This window comes from Oncorhynchus nerka, linkage group LG14, assembly GCF_034236695.1.
Source record: "Oncorhynchus nerka isolate Pitt River linkage group LG14, Oner_Uvic_2.0, whole genome shotgun sequence".
NCBI classification, from domain to species: domain Eukaryota; kingdom Metazoa; phylum Chordata; class Actinopteri; order Salmoniformes; family Salmonidae; genus Oncorhynchus; species Oncorhynchus nerka.
The window spans coordinates 39,606,431-39,625,188 of record NC_088409.1 but is presented as its reverse complement, the minus strand read 5'-3'; the positions used below and the strand labels follow the sequence as shown (position 1 = coordinate 39,625,188).

General features: G+C 43.9%; 1 pseudogene; it reads left to right on the top strand.

Annotated features, from left to right (window-relative positions):
- LOC115142231 (protein PTHB1-like) overlaps nt 1-18,758 on the top strand; it is a 159,976-nt pseudogene that overhangs the window by 36,405 nt on the left and 104,813 nt on the right.

Here is an 18,758-nt window from a genome sequence, read left to right as displayed (position 1 = left end):
TCCCTGACAGAGCAAATAGTCTCCTGTCGTTTCCAGCTCCATAAACATCAGGGCTTAGCAGGTTCTGATTTCTCTTCAGGTAATTATCTGATTCTTAGCAGCTTTTCCTTCTCCCTCCCGAGGGGCCAGGTGACTGAGCGTGTGTGTGTGAGATGTCTGTAGCTACTATAGCCAGTTCCAGCTTTTTACTGGAAATCAGATTGTATTAATGCCATACTGCTAGACTACTGTAGACTGACTCCAGATCAGTGTCATGATACTGCTATTAATAAAGCCATTGTTTGAGAACATTAAAGCATGATGCTAGCTAACTAGCGTACCTGAATAATGGTTTGTGGCACAAACTTTAGTTGTCATAACACAGATGGATGTCTGTTATGACAGTGGGGCTTCTGACAGAGGGTCCAGCTGAAGTGTTTCTGGAGTGTTACCACTGAGAACATTGTGTTTGTCTAAACTGAAGTGTTACCACTGAGAACATTGTGTTTGTCTAAACTGAAGTGTTACCACTGAGAACATTGTGTTTGTCTAAACTGAAGTGTTACCACTGAGAACATTGTGTTTGTCTAAATTGAAGTGTTACCACTTCAATGCTGGCGGTGGCCACGGACGCAGAGACCAGACAGGATGCTGAGCAGCATAGCAAAACTGCAGGGAAGAGACTGACGGTGAGAAGAGAAGTTTGTGTGTGTGTTTCCCCCTCAGGCTGACTGGACCCTGGTCCTGGGGGAGCAGGCCTTGGACCTCAGTGTCCCCTCCTTCTCTCCGTCCTCGTCCTCCATCTTTGTTTGCGGCGAGAGGAATCTATACTTTCTCAAAGACAACAGACATATCCTCTTCATGAAGAAACTGGAGTACAACACCAACTGCTTCCTCCCCTACTCCTCAGGTAATGGTAGAGCCCTAGTGCTTCCTCCCCTGTCCCTCAGGTAATGGTACAGTCCTAGCTGCTTCCTCACATAACATACTGTTTTACTGCTTGATATCATTAGCTTATTTACTGCTTGATATCAGACACATTATTTGTAGGGCATATTGTATGACATAGCAGATATCCATCCTCCATATAATTGATGAATATTATTGCTGACTCTTCTATCCAGTCTTTGTTTTAGGTCTGCCATGTGGATACTGATCTAACAAATATTTCTAGTGGTGATAAGACGTTCCCCATGCCTGTCCAGTGTGCGTGTCGGTAGCAGAATGAGTGTTTGTCTGTGAGCTCAGGTTCATCTGATAGGGAGTCTCGGCTCCTCGGTTGGGTTTAATGAGGGACCGGAGTACAGCTCTACACAGTGCATCTGTCTGTCCTGACTGACTCCCAACATACCACTCCAACCAGAGGAAGTAGGAAATGTCACAGAGCAAGGCACGCTCTAATCGGATCCATATTTAGCATATGTAGCACCTCGAACATGCAACACACAGCACCGTCACCTGCATAAGCACACGCACATGCACACACACAGCATGTTCTACTGGCGGAATGCCCTGTGGATCAGGGGTCTGCGTGTTCCATGTTAATCCCACTATCGCAGGGCCCACTAATGGGTTCCAGCCAACACACCTCTCTCCAGCTGAGCTCAATTACAGGTAACTGCCAAAATAAAGGAAACACTAACATAAGTGTATTAGTAGGGCGTTGGGGCCACCATGAGCCGAACAGAACCGCTTGAATGCACCTTGGTATAGATTCTACAAGTGTCTGGAAATCTGTTGGAGGGATGCGACACCATTCTTCCACAAGACATTCCATCATTTGGTGTTTTGTTGATGGTGATGGAAAACGCAGTCTCAAGTGGCGCGCCAGAATCGCCCATAAGTGTTCAGTTGGGTTGAGATCTGGTGACTGAGAGATATACACATACACACCCTTTAAATCCCCTATGCTCCTTTAAGACCCCTCTTTCAAAGTCACTTAGATCTCTTCTAGCCATGGTAGCCAAAATAATGGGCAACTGGACATTTTTTATACATGACCCTAGGCATGATGGGATGTTCATCTCTTAATTAACTCAGGAACCACACCTGTGTTGAAGTGCCTGCTTTCAATATACTTTGTATCCCTCCTTTACTCAAGTGTTTCCTTTATTTTGGCAGTTACCTGTATATACATGGAGAGGGGGATGGCAAGGGAAGGATAGCGGGAGAGAAAGGGGGAGGGAGGGAGAGAGAGAGGAGGGAAATAGGTGAGAGAAAGGAGGGAGGAAAGCAATGAGAGAGGGATGGACGAGGAAGATGGGGAGTGTTTGAGAGGGAGATTTAAAAAAAAGTTTTTTAAACCAGAGGCACCTGCTATTCCTCATAGAGGTGTGTTTGACCTGTGAGCACCATTCCCTCTGGTATACACGCGCACACACACACCACACTTCCCATTCCATTTGCATTGTTCCTCTGTAAAGGCCAGGATCCCAGGTGACATCGATCACAGTCCTCGATAGATTTCTCTGGTTGTGTTTTCAACAGCCACCCGGATAGTATGGCAAATGGCTTCCCGCTATTGTAATCTGCTGCGGTTTGGTTTTCAATACAGAGAGAGAGAGGGAGAGGAACTTTCCGGGCTGCTGACTTTCACATTGTTTTGGCTGGAACTTTAGCAGTTTACCGGCCCACTCTCAATATTTCACAGGTTTCCCCCTCTGGCCCTCCGCTATGCAGCTGCCTTTTTTGGCTCGCATTCTCCTTTTCTCTCTCTTCCTCGTTTCTTTGCCTCTCTCTCTCTCTTCTCTCTTCTCTCTCTTCTCTCTTCTCTCTCTCATCCTCTGTTTTTCCCTCTAGTGATAATACAGCCACTTAACCCCAGCATTGATAATAATCACTTATAATTAGTGTACACACACACAGATACACCTCAGGGTAAGGTGTGTTCAGGGAAACGATTGCCACATGTCTGTCTGATACGCTGCTATTAATACAGTCCCTGACCACAGTGGAAGAACAGAACAAACCAGAGGGAGCAAAAGAGGAGAAAAAACAAATGGCGCTATATGTAGTGGATGGAGGGAGTCATAAATAAACTGTGTCTGTCATTTTGGCCTTGCCCTCCCCTGCCCTCTATCCCAATGAGGTTGGCTAGGCGTGTGTTGCGTGTGCCTCTCAGATCTCCCGCGGTGGCAGTCACTCTAAATGCTTCTGTGTGTGTGGCCAAACCAAAAGGCGTTTTCATGCTAGACCATTTCAGGTCAACCTGGGGTTTAACCATGTGTGCTCTCACAAATTAATATTCTACCTCAAAGACACATCCTCACCCCAGAACTAGGCCTTGTTTAATTAATTTGTAATGACTTTTGAGATCTTTTTGCTTTCTAAATGGTTAAATATTCATTTAAGGTTTGTCGTCATTTATGGACTGACTTCTTGCCTGCCAAAGCAACTCAGAGTAAATCGACATCCCATTGATGACTGATGGATAGAAGGACTGTATTTATAAAGCACTTTTCATTAAGTTTCATGCGTCTCCTGTGACTGATCTAACCTCTGACCCCTCCTTCTCTTTCCAGTGTCTAAAGGCACCACCAACACCCTGGTCGGTAACCATAACAACATGCTGCTGGTGTACCAGGATGTGACGTTGAAGTGGGCCGCCCAGCTCTCCTGTTCCCCCGTGGCTGTCAGGCTCGCTTAACTTCCCGTGATTACACCCCCACTCATTACCATGGCACCCACTGCTGCTGTGTTTGGTGTGTTGGTGTTGCCATGAATTAGGTGGTTGTGTACGGTTACTAGGATTGGATCATTTCTATTCTGTCAATTTAGGAAATAAAATTCAAATGCCAACCCCCACATTTAACAAAAGAAGAAGTTAGTAGTTTTTCCATTCATGAATTCCCACTCATCTCTTCAATTGACTTATCTGAAATGGACCCCAAAGTTGATGGTAATTTTAAGCCGATACACTTAAACACACAGTGTGTGCTCAGATTCCACTGATCTGATAAGGTAACAGATACCCCTGTAGGCCTTTACCTGGGGATGGAAGGAGGAGAGGAGAGTGGGACTCTAAATGGAAAGGGAGGGGTGGAAGCACTCAGATGGAGCTCCATGGATGAGTGTCCCCGTGTGTCTCTCTGTAGCTCTGCTCTGTTGGCTCCATTCTAAAGAGCCCTTCTGTCAGCACCAACTAGATGAGCCTCTCTCTGGGTCCTCCCAGAACAAACACATACATTTGCATAGCACACACAGTTACACACTCATCCTCCACGCAACCTTACAGATCACATTCTACATAGGACATACGTATAGCCTTCATTCTGGGGCGGCAGGGTAGCCTAGTGGTTAGAGCGTTGGACTAGTAACCAGAAGGTTCTGTCCCTGAACAGGCAGTTAACCCACTGTTCCTAGGCCGTCATTGCAAATAAGAATTTGTTCTTAACTGACTTGCCTAGTTAAATAAAGGTTAAAAAACTCACTCCGCTGAGCTCTACTCTCTCTCGCCCACCGGCATACTCGCGTACACACACACTCTATGAAGCCCATATGCCAGGTTTGTTATTATTAGCGTGTTATTATTGATGATCACCAGTTGTCATGGTTCTCACCATGAGAAATCCACCCAAATCCCTGAGAGGAAATGATTTTACAATGTCTTACAGCTGGACAATCAAAACAGATAAGGGAGTGGTGGACTCTAGTACTAAATGTCATCGCAGCGTAATGGCCATAATCACACTGCAATTTACAACAATTATTTACAACACAAACAGTGATGAAAAATGATGCTGTGTATGTGTGTGTGTTTTTAATAATTCATACAGCCATGAGTCCACTGCTGATCCCATGAGGAGAACTAACAGGCGGTCACCGGACCACAGACACCAGTCCTCTCCTTAACCCCTGGTTTCAGTAACGTTAACGATAGTTTTGCCTATTTTCTCTCTCTCTCTCTTACCCTCTGATAGAGTGTAGGGTTAGGTGAGTTCAGGGGGTAGTGGTGGGGCGGGGGTCAGATGGAATCAACTGTATGGGTCTGAGAATTCGGAGGGCCTCCGACTGCTTGTAGAATCTTTCAGCTTTTTCCTCTTCAGCCCCCCGACTATAGTGTTCCTGTTTCATACCATACACTCTCCTCTGGGTGGATCTACTCTGACCTGACCTGACCTGACTAGACGAGATGAACAGCTGAGCAGAGAAGATAGAAACTTATGGGTCATAGCCCAGTAAAACCAAAGTTAGAAACTTTAACATACATGTATTTGATCCCATATTCCTAGTACGCAATCAAGATTGTGATTCTACAAATGGATTTGCAGTTAGTTTTGGTTGTGTTTTATATTGTTTTATACCCAATAGAAATGAATGGTAAATAATGTATTGTGTCATTTTGGTAGAGCTGATCCTATTTAGTGGATTGTTTGGCCGATAGGCTGTTGGTCAACCGAGATTTCTTTAGTCGAGCAGTCGCAATTACAATTTTTTTTATGGTGCACAAGACACCTTTATTTAACTAGGCAAGCCAGTTAAGAACTAATTCTTATTTACAACAACGGCCTAACCCGGACGACGCTGGGCCAATTGTGCGCCGCCCTATGGGACTCCCAATCACTGCCAGTTGTGATACAGCCTGGAATCGAACCAGGGTTTGTAGTGACGCCTCTAGCACTGACATGCAGTGCCTTAGACCGCTGTGACACAAATAAGATAGATCCTGCTTCTTTTACCCGTTTGAGTGTTTGTTTAATAGCCTACTGATTCCGTCAGCACCAAGCCTCATGCAACAGCAAAATGTCGGATAAAGCAATTTCACAGATTTGGCTGTTTTTAATCTTTGCTACGCTGTAATAAAGGCTTTACAAGTTTTTTTTCATTAGAACAGACTGGTATTACTTCTAATTTATTTAGTGTTGTTTACACTGTTCCAAACAGGCAGAAAAATAATATTGTAATCTAACAGCACCTGTTTGTCACATAATATGCATGCAGTTCACTCTCCTATACCCTCCTTTTCCTTGATCTACTTCTGATTGTTATTATTACACTTATTATGATGATCATTCTAATAATAAGTCATGTCGTTATCATTAGTAGGCTTGGTATAGTATCCTTGTGTAACCATCATTGAATGTCCTGTTTAATACCATAACTTACTTAGGCCTATATTTCAATATGCAGTGTATTCAGAACGTATTCAGACCCCTTGGCTTTTTCCACGTTTTGTTACATTACAGCCTTATTCTAAAATGGATTCAAATGTTTTTCCTCATCAATCTACACACAATACCCCATAATGACAAATCAAAACTGTTGTTTTGTTTTATTATAGCAAATGTACTAAAAATAAAGTCTGGAAATGTCCCATTTACGTAAGTATTCAGACCCTTTACTCAGTACTTTTTTGAAGCACTTTTGACAGCGACTACAGCCTCGAGTCTTCTTGGGTATGACGCTACAAGCTTGGCACACCTGTATTTAGGGAGTTTCTCTCATTCTTCTCTGCAGATCCTCTCAAGCTCTGTCAGGTTGGATGGGGAGCGTCACTGCACAGCTATTTTCAGGTCTCTCCAGAGATGTTCAATCGGGTTCAAGTCCGGGCTTGAGCTGGGCCAGTCAAGGACATTCAGAGACTTATCCCAAAGCCACTCCTGCGTTGCCTTGGCTGTGTGCTTAGGGTTGTTGTGCTGTTGGAAGGTGAACCTTTGCCCCAGTCTGAGGTTCTGAGCACTCTGGAGCAGGCTTTCATCAAGGGTCTCACTGTACTTTGCTCCTTTCATCTTTCCCTCGATCCTGACTAGTTTCTCAGTCCCTGCCACTGAAAAACATCCCCAAAGCATGATGCTGCCACCACCATGCTTCACCGTAAGCATGGTGCCAGGTTTCCTCCAGATGTGACGCTTGGCATTCATGCCAAAGAGTTCAATCTTGGTTTCATCAGACCAGAGAATCTTGTTTCTCATGGTCTGAGAGTCCTTTAGTGCCTTTTGACAAATTCCAAGCGGGCTGTCATGTGCCTTTTATTGAGGAGTGGCTTCCGTCTGGCCACTCTACCATAAAGGCCTGATTGGTGGATTGCTGTTGAGATGGTTGTCCTTCTGGAAGGTTCTCACATCTTGATAAGAGATTTATGTTCTCCAGGTACATCACCCAATTTAATTATATTACTCTCAGTCTGCAAACCAGAATGTGTAAGATCCTGGTGGAATGAAACAGTCGGAGGCCCAGCTAAATAGTCAAAAAGGTTTATTCACGGGAACGTTCTGAAGTCAAGAATACAAAACAATTCCTTTTATACTGACTTCTCACGCCCACACATTCACACAACCATATGCACACACATACACACAGAAACAGACGCACATACACACATACCCACACACACATGCACACAAACAGACGTACACACATGTCCTGCTACGCACACACTGTCTGTCTCACTACCCAGCCGACAGAGATGGTGACCTTGCACCAAGCTCAGACAGTCTGTGTTTAAACTACCATAAAGACATATTGTTTTACCCTAATTCTGACTAGGACTACATTTATGGATTATGATTTTATACATTCTAATCAATTCCATACAATTATATGTTTCAGGGCGGAATATTCTAATCATTCAATTAACCTCACCTATCAATCCACCCTAAATGACTAAAGAATACACACATGCATCAGTTGTATACAAGAATAATCCAGACCAATACTTTGTTTATCATATCCTGCCATATGTTACACCATCTGCAGTCCCAACGGTTTCCCCCTCTCTGGGTGGGGAGACCTCCTTCCCTGCTATTAGATTCATAGTGGTCAGAATCTACTGCAGTCCCAACGGTTTCCCCCTCTCTGGGTGGGGAGACCTCCTTCCCTGCTATTAGATTCATAGTGGTCAGAATCTACTGCAGTCCCAACGGTTTCCCCCTCTCTGGGTGGGGAGACCTTCTTCCCTGCTATTAGATTCATAGTGGTCAGAATCTACTGCAGTCCCAACGGTTTCCCCCTCTCTGGGTGGGGAGACCTCCTTCCCTGCTATTAGATTCATAGTGGTCAGAATCTACTGCAGTCCCAACGGTTTCCCCCTCTCTGGGTGGGGAGACCTCCTTCCCTGCTATTAGATTCATAGTGGTCAGAAGGAGGAACTCTGTCAGAGTGACCATCGGGTTCTTGGTCACCTCCCTGACCAAGGCACCTCCTCCAATGATTGCTTAGTTTGGCCGGGCGGCCAGCTCAAGGAAGAGTCAAGGAAACTTCTTCCATTTAATAATGATGTTCTTTGGGACCTTCAATGCTGCAGAATTGTTTTGGTACCCTTCCCCAGTTCTGTGCCTCGACACAATCCTGTCTCGGAGCTGTATGGACAATTCCTTCAACCGCATGGCTTGGTTTTTGTTCTGACATGCACTATCAACTGTGGGACCTTGTTTTTTTTTTATTTAACCTTTATTTAACTAGGCAAGTCAGTTAAGTGCAAATTCTTATATACAGTGACAGCCTCCTGGGGAACAGTGGTTTAACTGCCTTGTTCAGGTGCAGAACGACAGATTGTCAGCTTGGGGATTTGATCCAGCAACCTTTCGGTTACTTGCCCAAAGCTCTAACCACTAGGCTACCTGCCGCCCCAGGTGTGTGCCTTTCCAAGTTATGTCCAATCAATTGAATTTACCACAGGTGGAATCCAATCAAGTTGTAGAAACATCTCAAGAATGATCAATGGAAACGTACTCTACGTAAATAAGTTATTTCTGTTGTTTTTTAAAAATACATTTGCAAACATTTCTATAAACCTGTTTTTGCTTTGTAATTATGCGGTATTGTGTGTAGGTTGATGAGAAATGATAATTTAATCAATTTTAGAATAAGGCTGTAAAGTAACAAAATGTGGGGAAAGGGTCTGAATACTTTCTGAATGCACTGAATCAATCAGTCATTCATTTGTTCATGTCATCACATAGCATACAAGACATTCATGCTTCCAAATGCAATCAAGCATTTTAGTTTTAAAATTAAATTACAAAGGGAGCTTTGAATAATTAGTCTAAACAATAAATAAACTGCATTTCACAAATGCATGTAATTGTTTTTAGTCTGCTGTAGTAAAAGCTTCGTTTTTTCTCTCATTAGAATATACTCTCTGGTACACCGATGTTATTGCTCCTATACTCGACTTTTTTTAATCTCCAATAGTTTCCACAACTAAGTCAAATGTTTACATTGTTTCAAATGGTCCGATTTTTTTTTTATTGTAATCTAACAGCAACTGTTTGGCACACATAATACTCACGCAATGCTTGCTCCAATACTCTCCTTTTTAAAATCTTTATTCGTTTCCACAACTAAGTTAAATGTCTTCCACAGCTCGGACTGCCTCTTTTCCTCCTGAGCATTAAACATTTGCCCGTTATTTTTCACGTCCTCCGCATCCGTTTTTCTGAAGACATTACTGTGTTCAGAGTTTGTTGTAAACAATGTATTGGTCGCCTGCGATGCTGACATGTTTCACGTAAAGAAAGCAAGGGTTTAGGGAATCGGGAATGTTTTTTGTAAACAAATGAGGGATTTCGGTAACAGAACTTTTCAGGCAAACAAGTCTGAAACTAAATGGCTGAAAAGATGTTGCTGCGCAATAACAGCACACTTTTCGCTGCAGTGGGGAGGAGAGCGAGACAACGTGCGCCAGGCACGCGATGTCTTTTTCTTTTTTTAACACTCACCATCAGGCTGTGTGTCTTCATTATTTAATCAAACAGTTTTCTTAAACCATCAGAAAAGCTCAGTGCATATGTAGGCGATTTTATATGGGTGGCGCAGTGATCTAGGGCGTTTATATCTGGCATTGTGTTGCTAGCTGTGCCACCAGAGACTCTTAGATCGCGCCCAGGCTCTGTCGCAGCCGGCCGCGACCGGGAGGTCCGTGGGGCGACGCACAATTGGCCTAGCTTCGTCCGGGTTAGGGAGGGTTTGGCCGGTAGGGATATCCTTGTCTCATCGCGCACTAGCGACTCATGTGGCGGGCCGGGCGCAGTGCACGCTAACCAGGTCGCCAGGTGCACAGTGTTTCCTCCGACACATTGGTGCGGCTGGCTTCCGGGTTGGATGTGCGCTGTGTTAAGAAGCAGGGCTTGGTTGGGTTCTGTTTCGGAGGACTTTCGACCTCGGAGGACTTTCGACCTTCGTCTTTCCCAAGCCCGTATGGGAGTTGTAGCGATGAGACAAGATAGTAACTACTAACAATTGGATACCATGAAATTGAGGAGAAAAGGGGGTAAAATCGCCCCCCTCTTCCCCCCAAAAATGATTTAATGGATTTTCCATGACTTGGAATACAGATACCTTTTTTAAAAATGGCCTCACAATGGACCTCAGGATCTCTGGTGCAATCAGCATGCCAATTGCACACTCCCTCAACTTGAGACATCTCTGGCATTGTGTTGTGTGAATAAACTGCACATTTTAGAGTAGCCTTTTATTGTCCCCAGCACAAGGTGCATCTGTATAATGATCATGCTGTTTAATCAGCTTCTTAATATGCAACACCTGTCAGGTGGATAGATTATCTTTGAAAAAGGAGAAATGCTCACTAACAGGGATGTAAACAAATTTGTGCACATAATTTGAAAGAAATAACCTTTTTGTGCGTATGAAACATTTCTGGAATCTTTTATTTCAGCTCATGAAACATGGGAACAACACTTTACATGTTGCGTTTATATTTTTGTTGGAGTTGGAAGTTTACATACACCTTAGCCAAATATATTTAAACTCAGTTTTTCACAATTCCTGACATTTAATCCTAGTAAAAATTCCCTTAGGTCAGTTAGGATCACCACTTTATTTTAAGAATGTGAATTGTCAGAATAATAGAGAGAATGATTTATTTCAGCTTTTATTTATTTCATCACATTCCCAGTGGGTCAGAAGTTTACATACACTGAATTAGTATTTGGTAGCATTGCCTTTAAATTGTTTAACTTGGATCAAACATTTCAGGTAGCCTTCCACAAGCTTCCCACAATATATTGTGTGAATTTTGGCCCATTCCTCCTGACAGAGCTGGTGTAACTGAGTCAGGATTGTAGGCCTCCTTGCTCGCACACGCCTTTTCAGTTCTGCCCACACATTTTCTGTAGGGTTGAGGTCAGGGCTTTGTGATGGCCACTCCAATACCTTGACTTTGTTGTCCTTAAGCCATTTTGCCACAACTTTGGAAGTATGCTTGAGGTCATTGTCCATTTGGAAGACCCATTTGCGACCAAGCTTTAACTTCCTGACTGATGTCTTGAGACGTTGCTTCAATATATCCACATAATTTTCCTGCCTCATGATGCCATCTATTTTGTGAAGTGCACCATTCCCTCCTGCAGCAAAGCACCCCCCACAACATGATGCTACCACTCCTGTGCTTCACAGTTGGGATGGTGTTCTTCAGATTGCAAGCCCTTTTTTCCTCCAAACATAACGGTGGTCATTATGGCCAAACAGTTCTATTTTTGTTTCATCAGACCAGAGAACATTTCTCCAAAAAGTACAATCTTTGTCCCCATGTGCAGTTGCAAACCTTAGTCTGGCTTTTTTATGGAAATTTTGGAGCAGTGGCTTCTTCCTTGCTGAGCAGCCTTTCAGGTTATGTCGATATAGGACTCGTTTTACTGTGGATATAGATACTTTTGTACCTGTTTCCTCCAGCATCTTCACAAGGTCCTTTGATGTTGTTCAGGGATTGATTTGCACTTTTCGCACCAAAGTACGTTCATCTCTAGGAGACAGAATGTGTCTCCTTCCTGAGCGGTATGACAGCCGTCTTGTCCCATGGTGTTTATACTTGCGTACTATTGTTTGTACAGATGAACCTGGTACCTTCAGGCGTTTGGAAATTGCTCCCAAGGATGAACCAGACTTGTGGAGGTCTACAATTTTTTTTCTGAGGTCTTGGCAGATTTTTTTAGATTTTCCCATGATGTCAAGCAAAGAGGCATTGAGTTTGAAGGTAGGCCTTGAAATACATCCACAGGTACCTCCAATTGGCTCAAATGATGTCAATTAGCCTATCAGAAGCTTCTAAATACATGACATAATTTTCTGGAATTTTCCAAGCTGTCAACTTAGTGTGTGTAAACTTCTGACCCACTGGAATTGTGATACAGTGAATTATAAGTGAAATAATCTGTCTGTAAACAATTGTTGGAATAATGACTTGTGTCATGCACAAAGTAGATTTCCTCACCGACTTGCCAAAACTATAGTTTGTTATCAAGAAATTAGTGGAGTGGTTGAAAAACGAGTTTTAATGACTCCAACCCACGTGTATGTAAACTTCTGACTTCAACTGTAAGTGTACAATAAAAGTGATTCCAAAATGACACAATACATTATTTACCATTCATTTCTATTGGGCACTAAGTAATCTGAAACACAACCAAACAAACTACAAATTCATCCAACAAGTTTGTAGAGTCACAAGCTTGATGTAATCATTGCGTGCTGGGAATATGGGACCAAATACTAAATGTTTGACTACTTCATTCATAAGAAATTGTGGGAGTGTTAATTGTTTTGATCACTTGTTAAACAAAATCTTTCTCCCGTGGAACTTGTATTACTATAAAATAGAATTTCCCAAATGTGTTTGTGCAATATAGCTTAGTATTTGAATCATATTTTCTATCCAGTCATTATTGCTCATCGTTATCAAGGGACCCGCTGTAGGTCTCCCTGGGGTGGGGGGACAAATAACTTATCTTATTTAGACTTTCTGGTTTGAATAATGATTGAATAACAATGAAAAATACCTTGCATGTGGACAAAAGGGAAACGGATGCCTTGAACTGAAACACACGCACAAGCACTTTGATAGAATAGTGTTATAGTGAAAACATTTTAATTTGGATGGCTGAGTGGGTAGGTTGGGTAGGTCAATCCCCCCCCCCCCCCCCCCCGTGGTGGCAGGGCTGCTGCTACATATGAGGGCTTTAGATATGGGGGAGGGCTGGTTGTTTTGGAGGGGAGAGGGAGTAGTTGTGAATGTGCCCCTGCAGCAGTAAAAGGGGGGTTATACCCCCCCAGTCACCCTCTCCTGCAGGTGTGGGACTTACTACTCTTCTGTGTGTTACTACTTACTACTCCTCTGTGTGTTACTACTTACTACTCCTCTGTGTTACTACTTACTACTCCTCTGTGTGTTACTACTTACTACTCCTCTGTGCGTTACTACTTACTACTCCTCTGTGTGTTACTACTTACTACTCCTCTGTGTGTTACTACTTACTACTCCTCTGTGCGTTACTACTTACTACTCCTCTGTGTGTTACTACTTACTACTCCTCTGTGCGTTACTACTTACTACTCCTCTGTGTGTTACTACTTACTACTCCTCTATGTGTTACTACTTACTACTCCTCTGTGCGTTACTACTTACTACTCCTCTGTGTTACTAAATCAAATCAAATCAAATTTTATTTGTCACATACACATGGTTAGCAGATGTTAATGCGAGTGTAGCGAAATGCTTGTGCTTCTAGTTCCGACCATGCAGTAATAACCAACAAGTAATCTAACTAACAATTCCAAAACTACTGTCTTATACACAGAGTAAGGGGATAAAGAATATGTACATAAGGATATATGAATGAGTGATGGTACAGGGCAGCATACAGTAGATGGTATCGAGTACAGTATATACATATGAGATGAGTATGTAAACAAAGTGGCATAGTTAAAGTGGCTAGTGATACATGTATTACATAAGGATGCAGTCGATGATATAGAGTACAGTATATACGTATGCATATGAGATGAATAATGTAGGGTAAGTAACATTATATAAGGTAGCATTGTTAAAGTGGCTAGTGATATATTTACATAATTTCCCATCAATTCCCATTATTAAAGTGGCTGGAGTTGAGTCAGTGTCAATGTCAGTGTGTTGGCAGCAGCCACTCAATGTTAGTGGTGGCTGTTTAACAGTCTGATGGCCTTGAGATAGAAGCTGTTTTTCAGTCTCTCGGTCCCAGCTTTGATGCACCTGTACTGACCTCGCCTTCTGGATGATAGCGGGGTGAACAGGCAGTGGCTCGGGTGGTTGATGTCCTTGATGATCTTTATGGCCTTCCTGTAACATCGGGTGGTGTAGGTGTCCTGGAGGGCAGGTAGTTTGCCCCCGGTGATGCGTTGTGCAGACCTCACTACCCTCTGGAGAGCCTTACGGTTGAGGGCGGAGCAGTTGCCGTACCAGGCGGTGATACAGCCCGCCAGGATGCTCTCGATTGTGCATCTGTAGAAGTTTGTGAGTGCTTTTGGTGACAAGCCAAATTTCTTCAGCCTCCTGAGGTTGAAGAGGCGCTGCTGCGCCTTCTTCACGATGCTGTCTGTGTGAGTGGACCAATTCAGTTTGTCTGTGATGTGTATGCCGAGGAACTTAAAACTTTCTACCCTCTCCACTACTGTTCCATCGATGTGGATAGGGGGGTGTTCCCTCTGCTGTTTCCTGAAGTCCACAATCATCTCCTTAGTTTTGTTGACGTTGAGTGTGAGGTTATTTTCCTGACACCACACTCCGAGGGCCCTCATTTCCTCCCTGTAGGCCGTCTCGTCGTTGTTGGTAATCAAGCCTACCACTGTTGTGTCGTCCGCAAACTTGATGATTGAGTTGGAGGCGTGCGTGGCCACGCAGTCGTGGGTGAACAGGGAGTACAGGAGAGGGCTCAGAACGCACCCTTGTGGGGCCCCCGTGTTGAGGATCAGCGGGGAGGAGATGTTGTTGCCTACCCTCACCACCTGGGGGCGGCCCGTCAGGAAGTCCAGTACCCAGTTGCACAGGGCGGGGTCGAGACCCAGGGTCTCGAGCTTGATGACGAGCTTGGAGGGTACTATGGTGTTGAATGCCGAGCTGTAGTCGATGAACAGCATTCTCACATAGGTATTCCTCTTGTCCAGATGGGTTATGGCAGTGTGCAGTGTGGTTGAGATTGCATCGTCTGTGGACCTATTTGGGCGGTAAGCAAATTGGAGTGGGTCTAGGGTGTCAGGTAGGGTGGAGGTGATATGGTCCTTGACTAGTCTCTCAAAGCACTTCATGATGACGGAAGTGAGTGCTACGGGCGGTAGTCGTTTAGCTCAGTTACCTTAGCTTTCTTGGGAACAGGAACAATGGTGGCCCTCTTGAAGCATGTGGGAACAGCAGACTGGTATAGGGATTGATTGAATATGTCCGTAAACACACCGGCCAGCTGGTCTGCGCATGCTCTGAGGGCGCGGCTGGGGATGCCGTCTGGGCCTGCAGCCTTGCGAGGGTTAACACGTTTAAATGTCTTACTCACCTCGGCTGCAGTGAAGGAGAGACCGCATGTTTTCGTTGCAGGCCATGTCAGTGGCACTGTATTGTCCTCAAAGCGGGCAAAAAAGTTATTTAGTCTGCCTGGGAGCAAGACATCCTGGTCCGTGACTGGGCTGGGTTTCTTCTTGTAGTCCGTGATTGACTGTAGACCCTGCCACATGCCTCTTGTGTCTGAGCCGTTGAATTGAGATTCTACTTTGTCTCTGTACTGACGCTTAGCTTGTTTGATAGCCTTGCGGAGGGAATAGCTGCACTGTTTGTATTCGGTCATGTTACCAGACACCTTGCCCTGATTAAAAGCAGTGGTTCGCGCTTTCAGTTTCACGCGAATGCTGCCATCAATCCACGGTTTCTGGTTAGGGAATGTTTTAATCGTTGCTATGGGAATGACATCTTCAACGCACATTCTAATGAACTCTACTACTTACTACTCCTCTGTGTGTTACTACTTACTACTCCTCTGTGTTACTACTTACTACTCCTCTGTCTGTTACTACTTACTACTCCTCTGTGTTACTACTTACTACTCCTCTGTGTTACTACTTACTACTCCCTGTGTGTTACTACTTACTACTCCTCTGTGTGTTACTACTTACTACTCCTCTGTGTTACTACTTACTACTCCTCTGTGTGTTACTACGTACTACTCCTCTGTGTTACTACGTACTACTCCTCTGTGTGTTACTACGTACTACTCCTCTGTGTTACTACTTACTACTCCTCTGTGTTACTACTTACTACTCCTCTGTGTTACTACTTACTACTCCTCTGTCTGTTACTACTTACTACTCCTCTGTGTTACTACTTACTACTCCTCTGTGTTACTACTTACTACTCCTCTGTGTGTTACTACTTACTACTCCTCTGTGTTACTACTTACTACTCCTCTGTGTTACTACTTACTACTCCTCTGTGTGTTACTACTTACTACTCCTCTGTGTTACTACTTACTACTCCTCTGTGTGTTACTACTTACTACTCCTCTGTGTTACTACTTACTACTCCTCTGTGTTACTACTTACTACTCCTCTGTGCTGGAAACCCTCTGTGTGTTACTACTTACTACTCCTCTGTGTTACTACTTACTACTCCTCTGTGTGTTACTACTTACTACTCCTCTGTGCTGGAAACCCTCTGTGTGTTACTACTTACTACTCCTCTGTGTTACTACTTACTACTCCTCTGTGTGTTACTACTTACTACTCCTCTGTGTTACTACTTACTACTCCTCTGTGTGTTACTACTTACTACTCCTCTGTGTTACTACTTACTACTCCTCTGTGTGTTACTACTTACTACTCCTCTGTGCTGGAAACCCTCTGTGTGTTACTGCCTCGCTGCCCTGGCACCACAACACATCTGCAACCAGTTGCACACACACACAACACACACACACACACACACACACACACACACACACACACACACACACACACACACACACTGCATCACCTAATCAGTTTTTCTTCTGTCTATTTAATTCTTGTTCTATCTCTGAATGATAGGTGCTGAAAAGCTGCTATGAAACTGTTTCTTTCCTCACACAAAACATACACTGTAGCAGTTTTGTGTTTCTGACTCAGGCAGATGTTTCAACCCCCCCATAGGGACCTGAAGGGTGTGGTGGTGACCCTGAGCAATGAGGGCCACCTGCAGTGTTCCTACATGGGCACAGACCCCTCCGTCTTCTCCACGCCCAAGGTGGACGCCCGCGAACAGGACTACTCCCGATCGACACTGAGAGGACTGCAGAGCGTCGTCAGACAGACCACCAGGACCCAGGCTGGTAGGACACGCATGCACACACAGACACACACCGTGAACATTTTTTGTGTGTATTGTAGGTTATTTCCTGACTCTTTCTTCTTCTCTGTTGTAGATATTCTTCCTGTAGCAGCGACAGATGAGGATCTGACTGTTATAGCCACAGTCTCCACTAACATGGACAGGACATCGGTGAACACATATACACACACACACACAAACACACACACTGAAATGGACACAGATGTTTGTTTTACTGTCCTTGTGGGGACCAAACAATTGAATCCCACTCAGCATCCTATTTTCTCTAACACTTCAAATCAAATGTATTTATAAAGCCCTTTTTACATCAGCAGAAAGACCATCTTAAAACCCCAAGCAGCAAGCAACACAGATGTAGAAGCACAACCGAGCTCGAACTTTAACCCCTAATCCTAACTCCTAAACCTAACCCCAATTATAACCCTAAACCTAATCCCTAAGCCTAAAATAGCCCTTTTCCTTGTGGCGACCGGTAAAATGTCCCCACTTGTCCCAACTTTCTTTGTTTTTACGATTCTTGTGAGGACTTCTGGTCCCCACAAGGACAGTAAAACCAAACACACACACACACAATATGAAGGCCACACATACAGACTTGTATATCCTGACGTTCTCTCTATCTCTGTAGCAAGCTATCATCCCGGACATTTTTATTTTTTATTTGATTTATTTCACCTTTATTTAATTAACCAGGTAGGCTAGTTGAGAACAAGTTCTCATTTGCAACTGTGACCTGGCCAAGATAAAGCATAGAAATTCGACACATACAACAACCCAGAGTTACACATGGAATAAACAAAACATAGTCAATAATACAGTAGAACAAAAGAAAACAAAGAGTCTATATACAGTGAGTGCAAATGAGGTAAGATAAGGGAGTTAAGGCAATAAATAGGCCGTGGTGGCGAAGTAATTACAATATAGCAATTAAACACTGGAAGGGTAGATGTGCAGAAGATGAATGTGCAAGTAGAGATACTGGGGTGCAAAGGAGCAAGATAAATACATACAGTATGGGGATGAGGTAGGTAGATAGATGGGCTGTTTACAGATGGGCTATGTACAGGTGCAGGGATCTGTGATCACATCGATGGTTTTCCCGTCCCATCAGTCACAGGGAGGGTATGTGTCGCACACTTGATGACTTCCTCTTTTATTTCTCTTTTTCTCCTCCCTCTCCATTCGTCTCTCTTTCTCAGATCAAGGTGACGAGTCGCTGTGCGTTGCAGGGTCCTAAACTGACTGTGTGTGTTCAGCCTCCACTGGCTGTCATGAAAGCCAGCCACCTCTTCTCTCTCTCTCTCTCTCTCTCTTCTCTCTCTCGCTCTCTCTCGCTCGCTCTCTCGCTCTCTCTCACCTTATCTTTATAGAGAGCAAGAGTGAATGAATGAATGAAAGAACGTGTGCTTTCCTCTGTGGGCTCAGACATTATCAGTATGGGACAGCAGACATGAAAGGTTCTATAATCTGAATGAATAAAACGGAGGTACATGGTCACCTTGACACGGTCAAGCAAACACTGTAAACTCTCACCCAAAGCAAACACAACAGTCTGCTACTACAACCTTCCCAATTCCTAGAAACCGGTTTCATATCAGTTTTATCACAGTGTCTGAGAGCAGTGCAAAGAGACTGATGTACTTGAAGCTTTTGTGATGAAAAGCTGGAACATGTTGATGTAGGAACATTTGAAGAA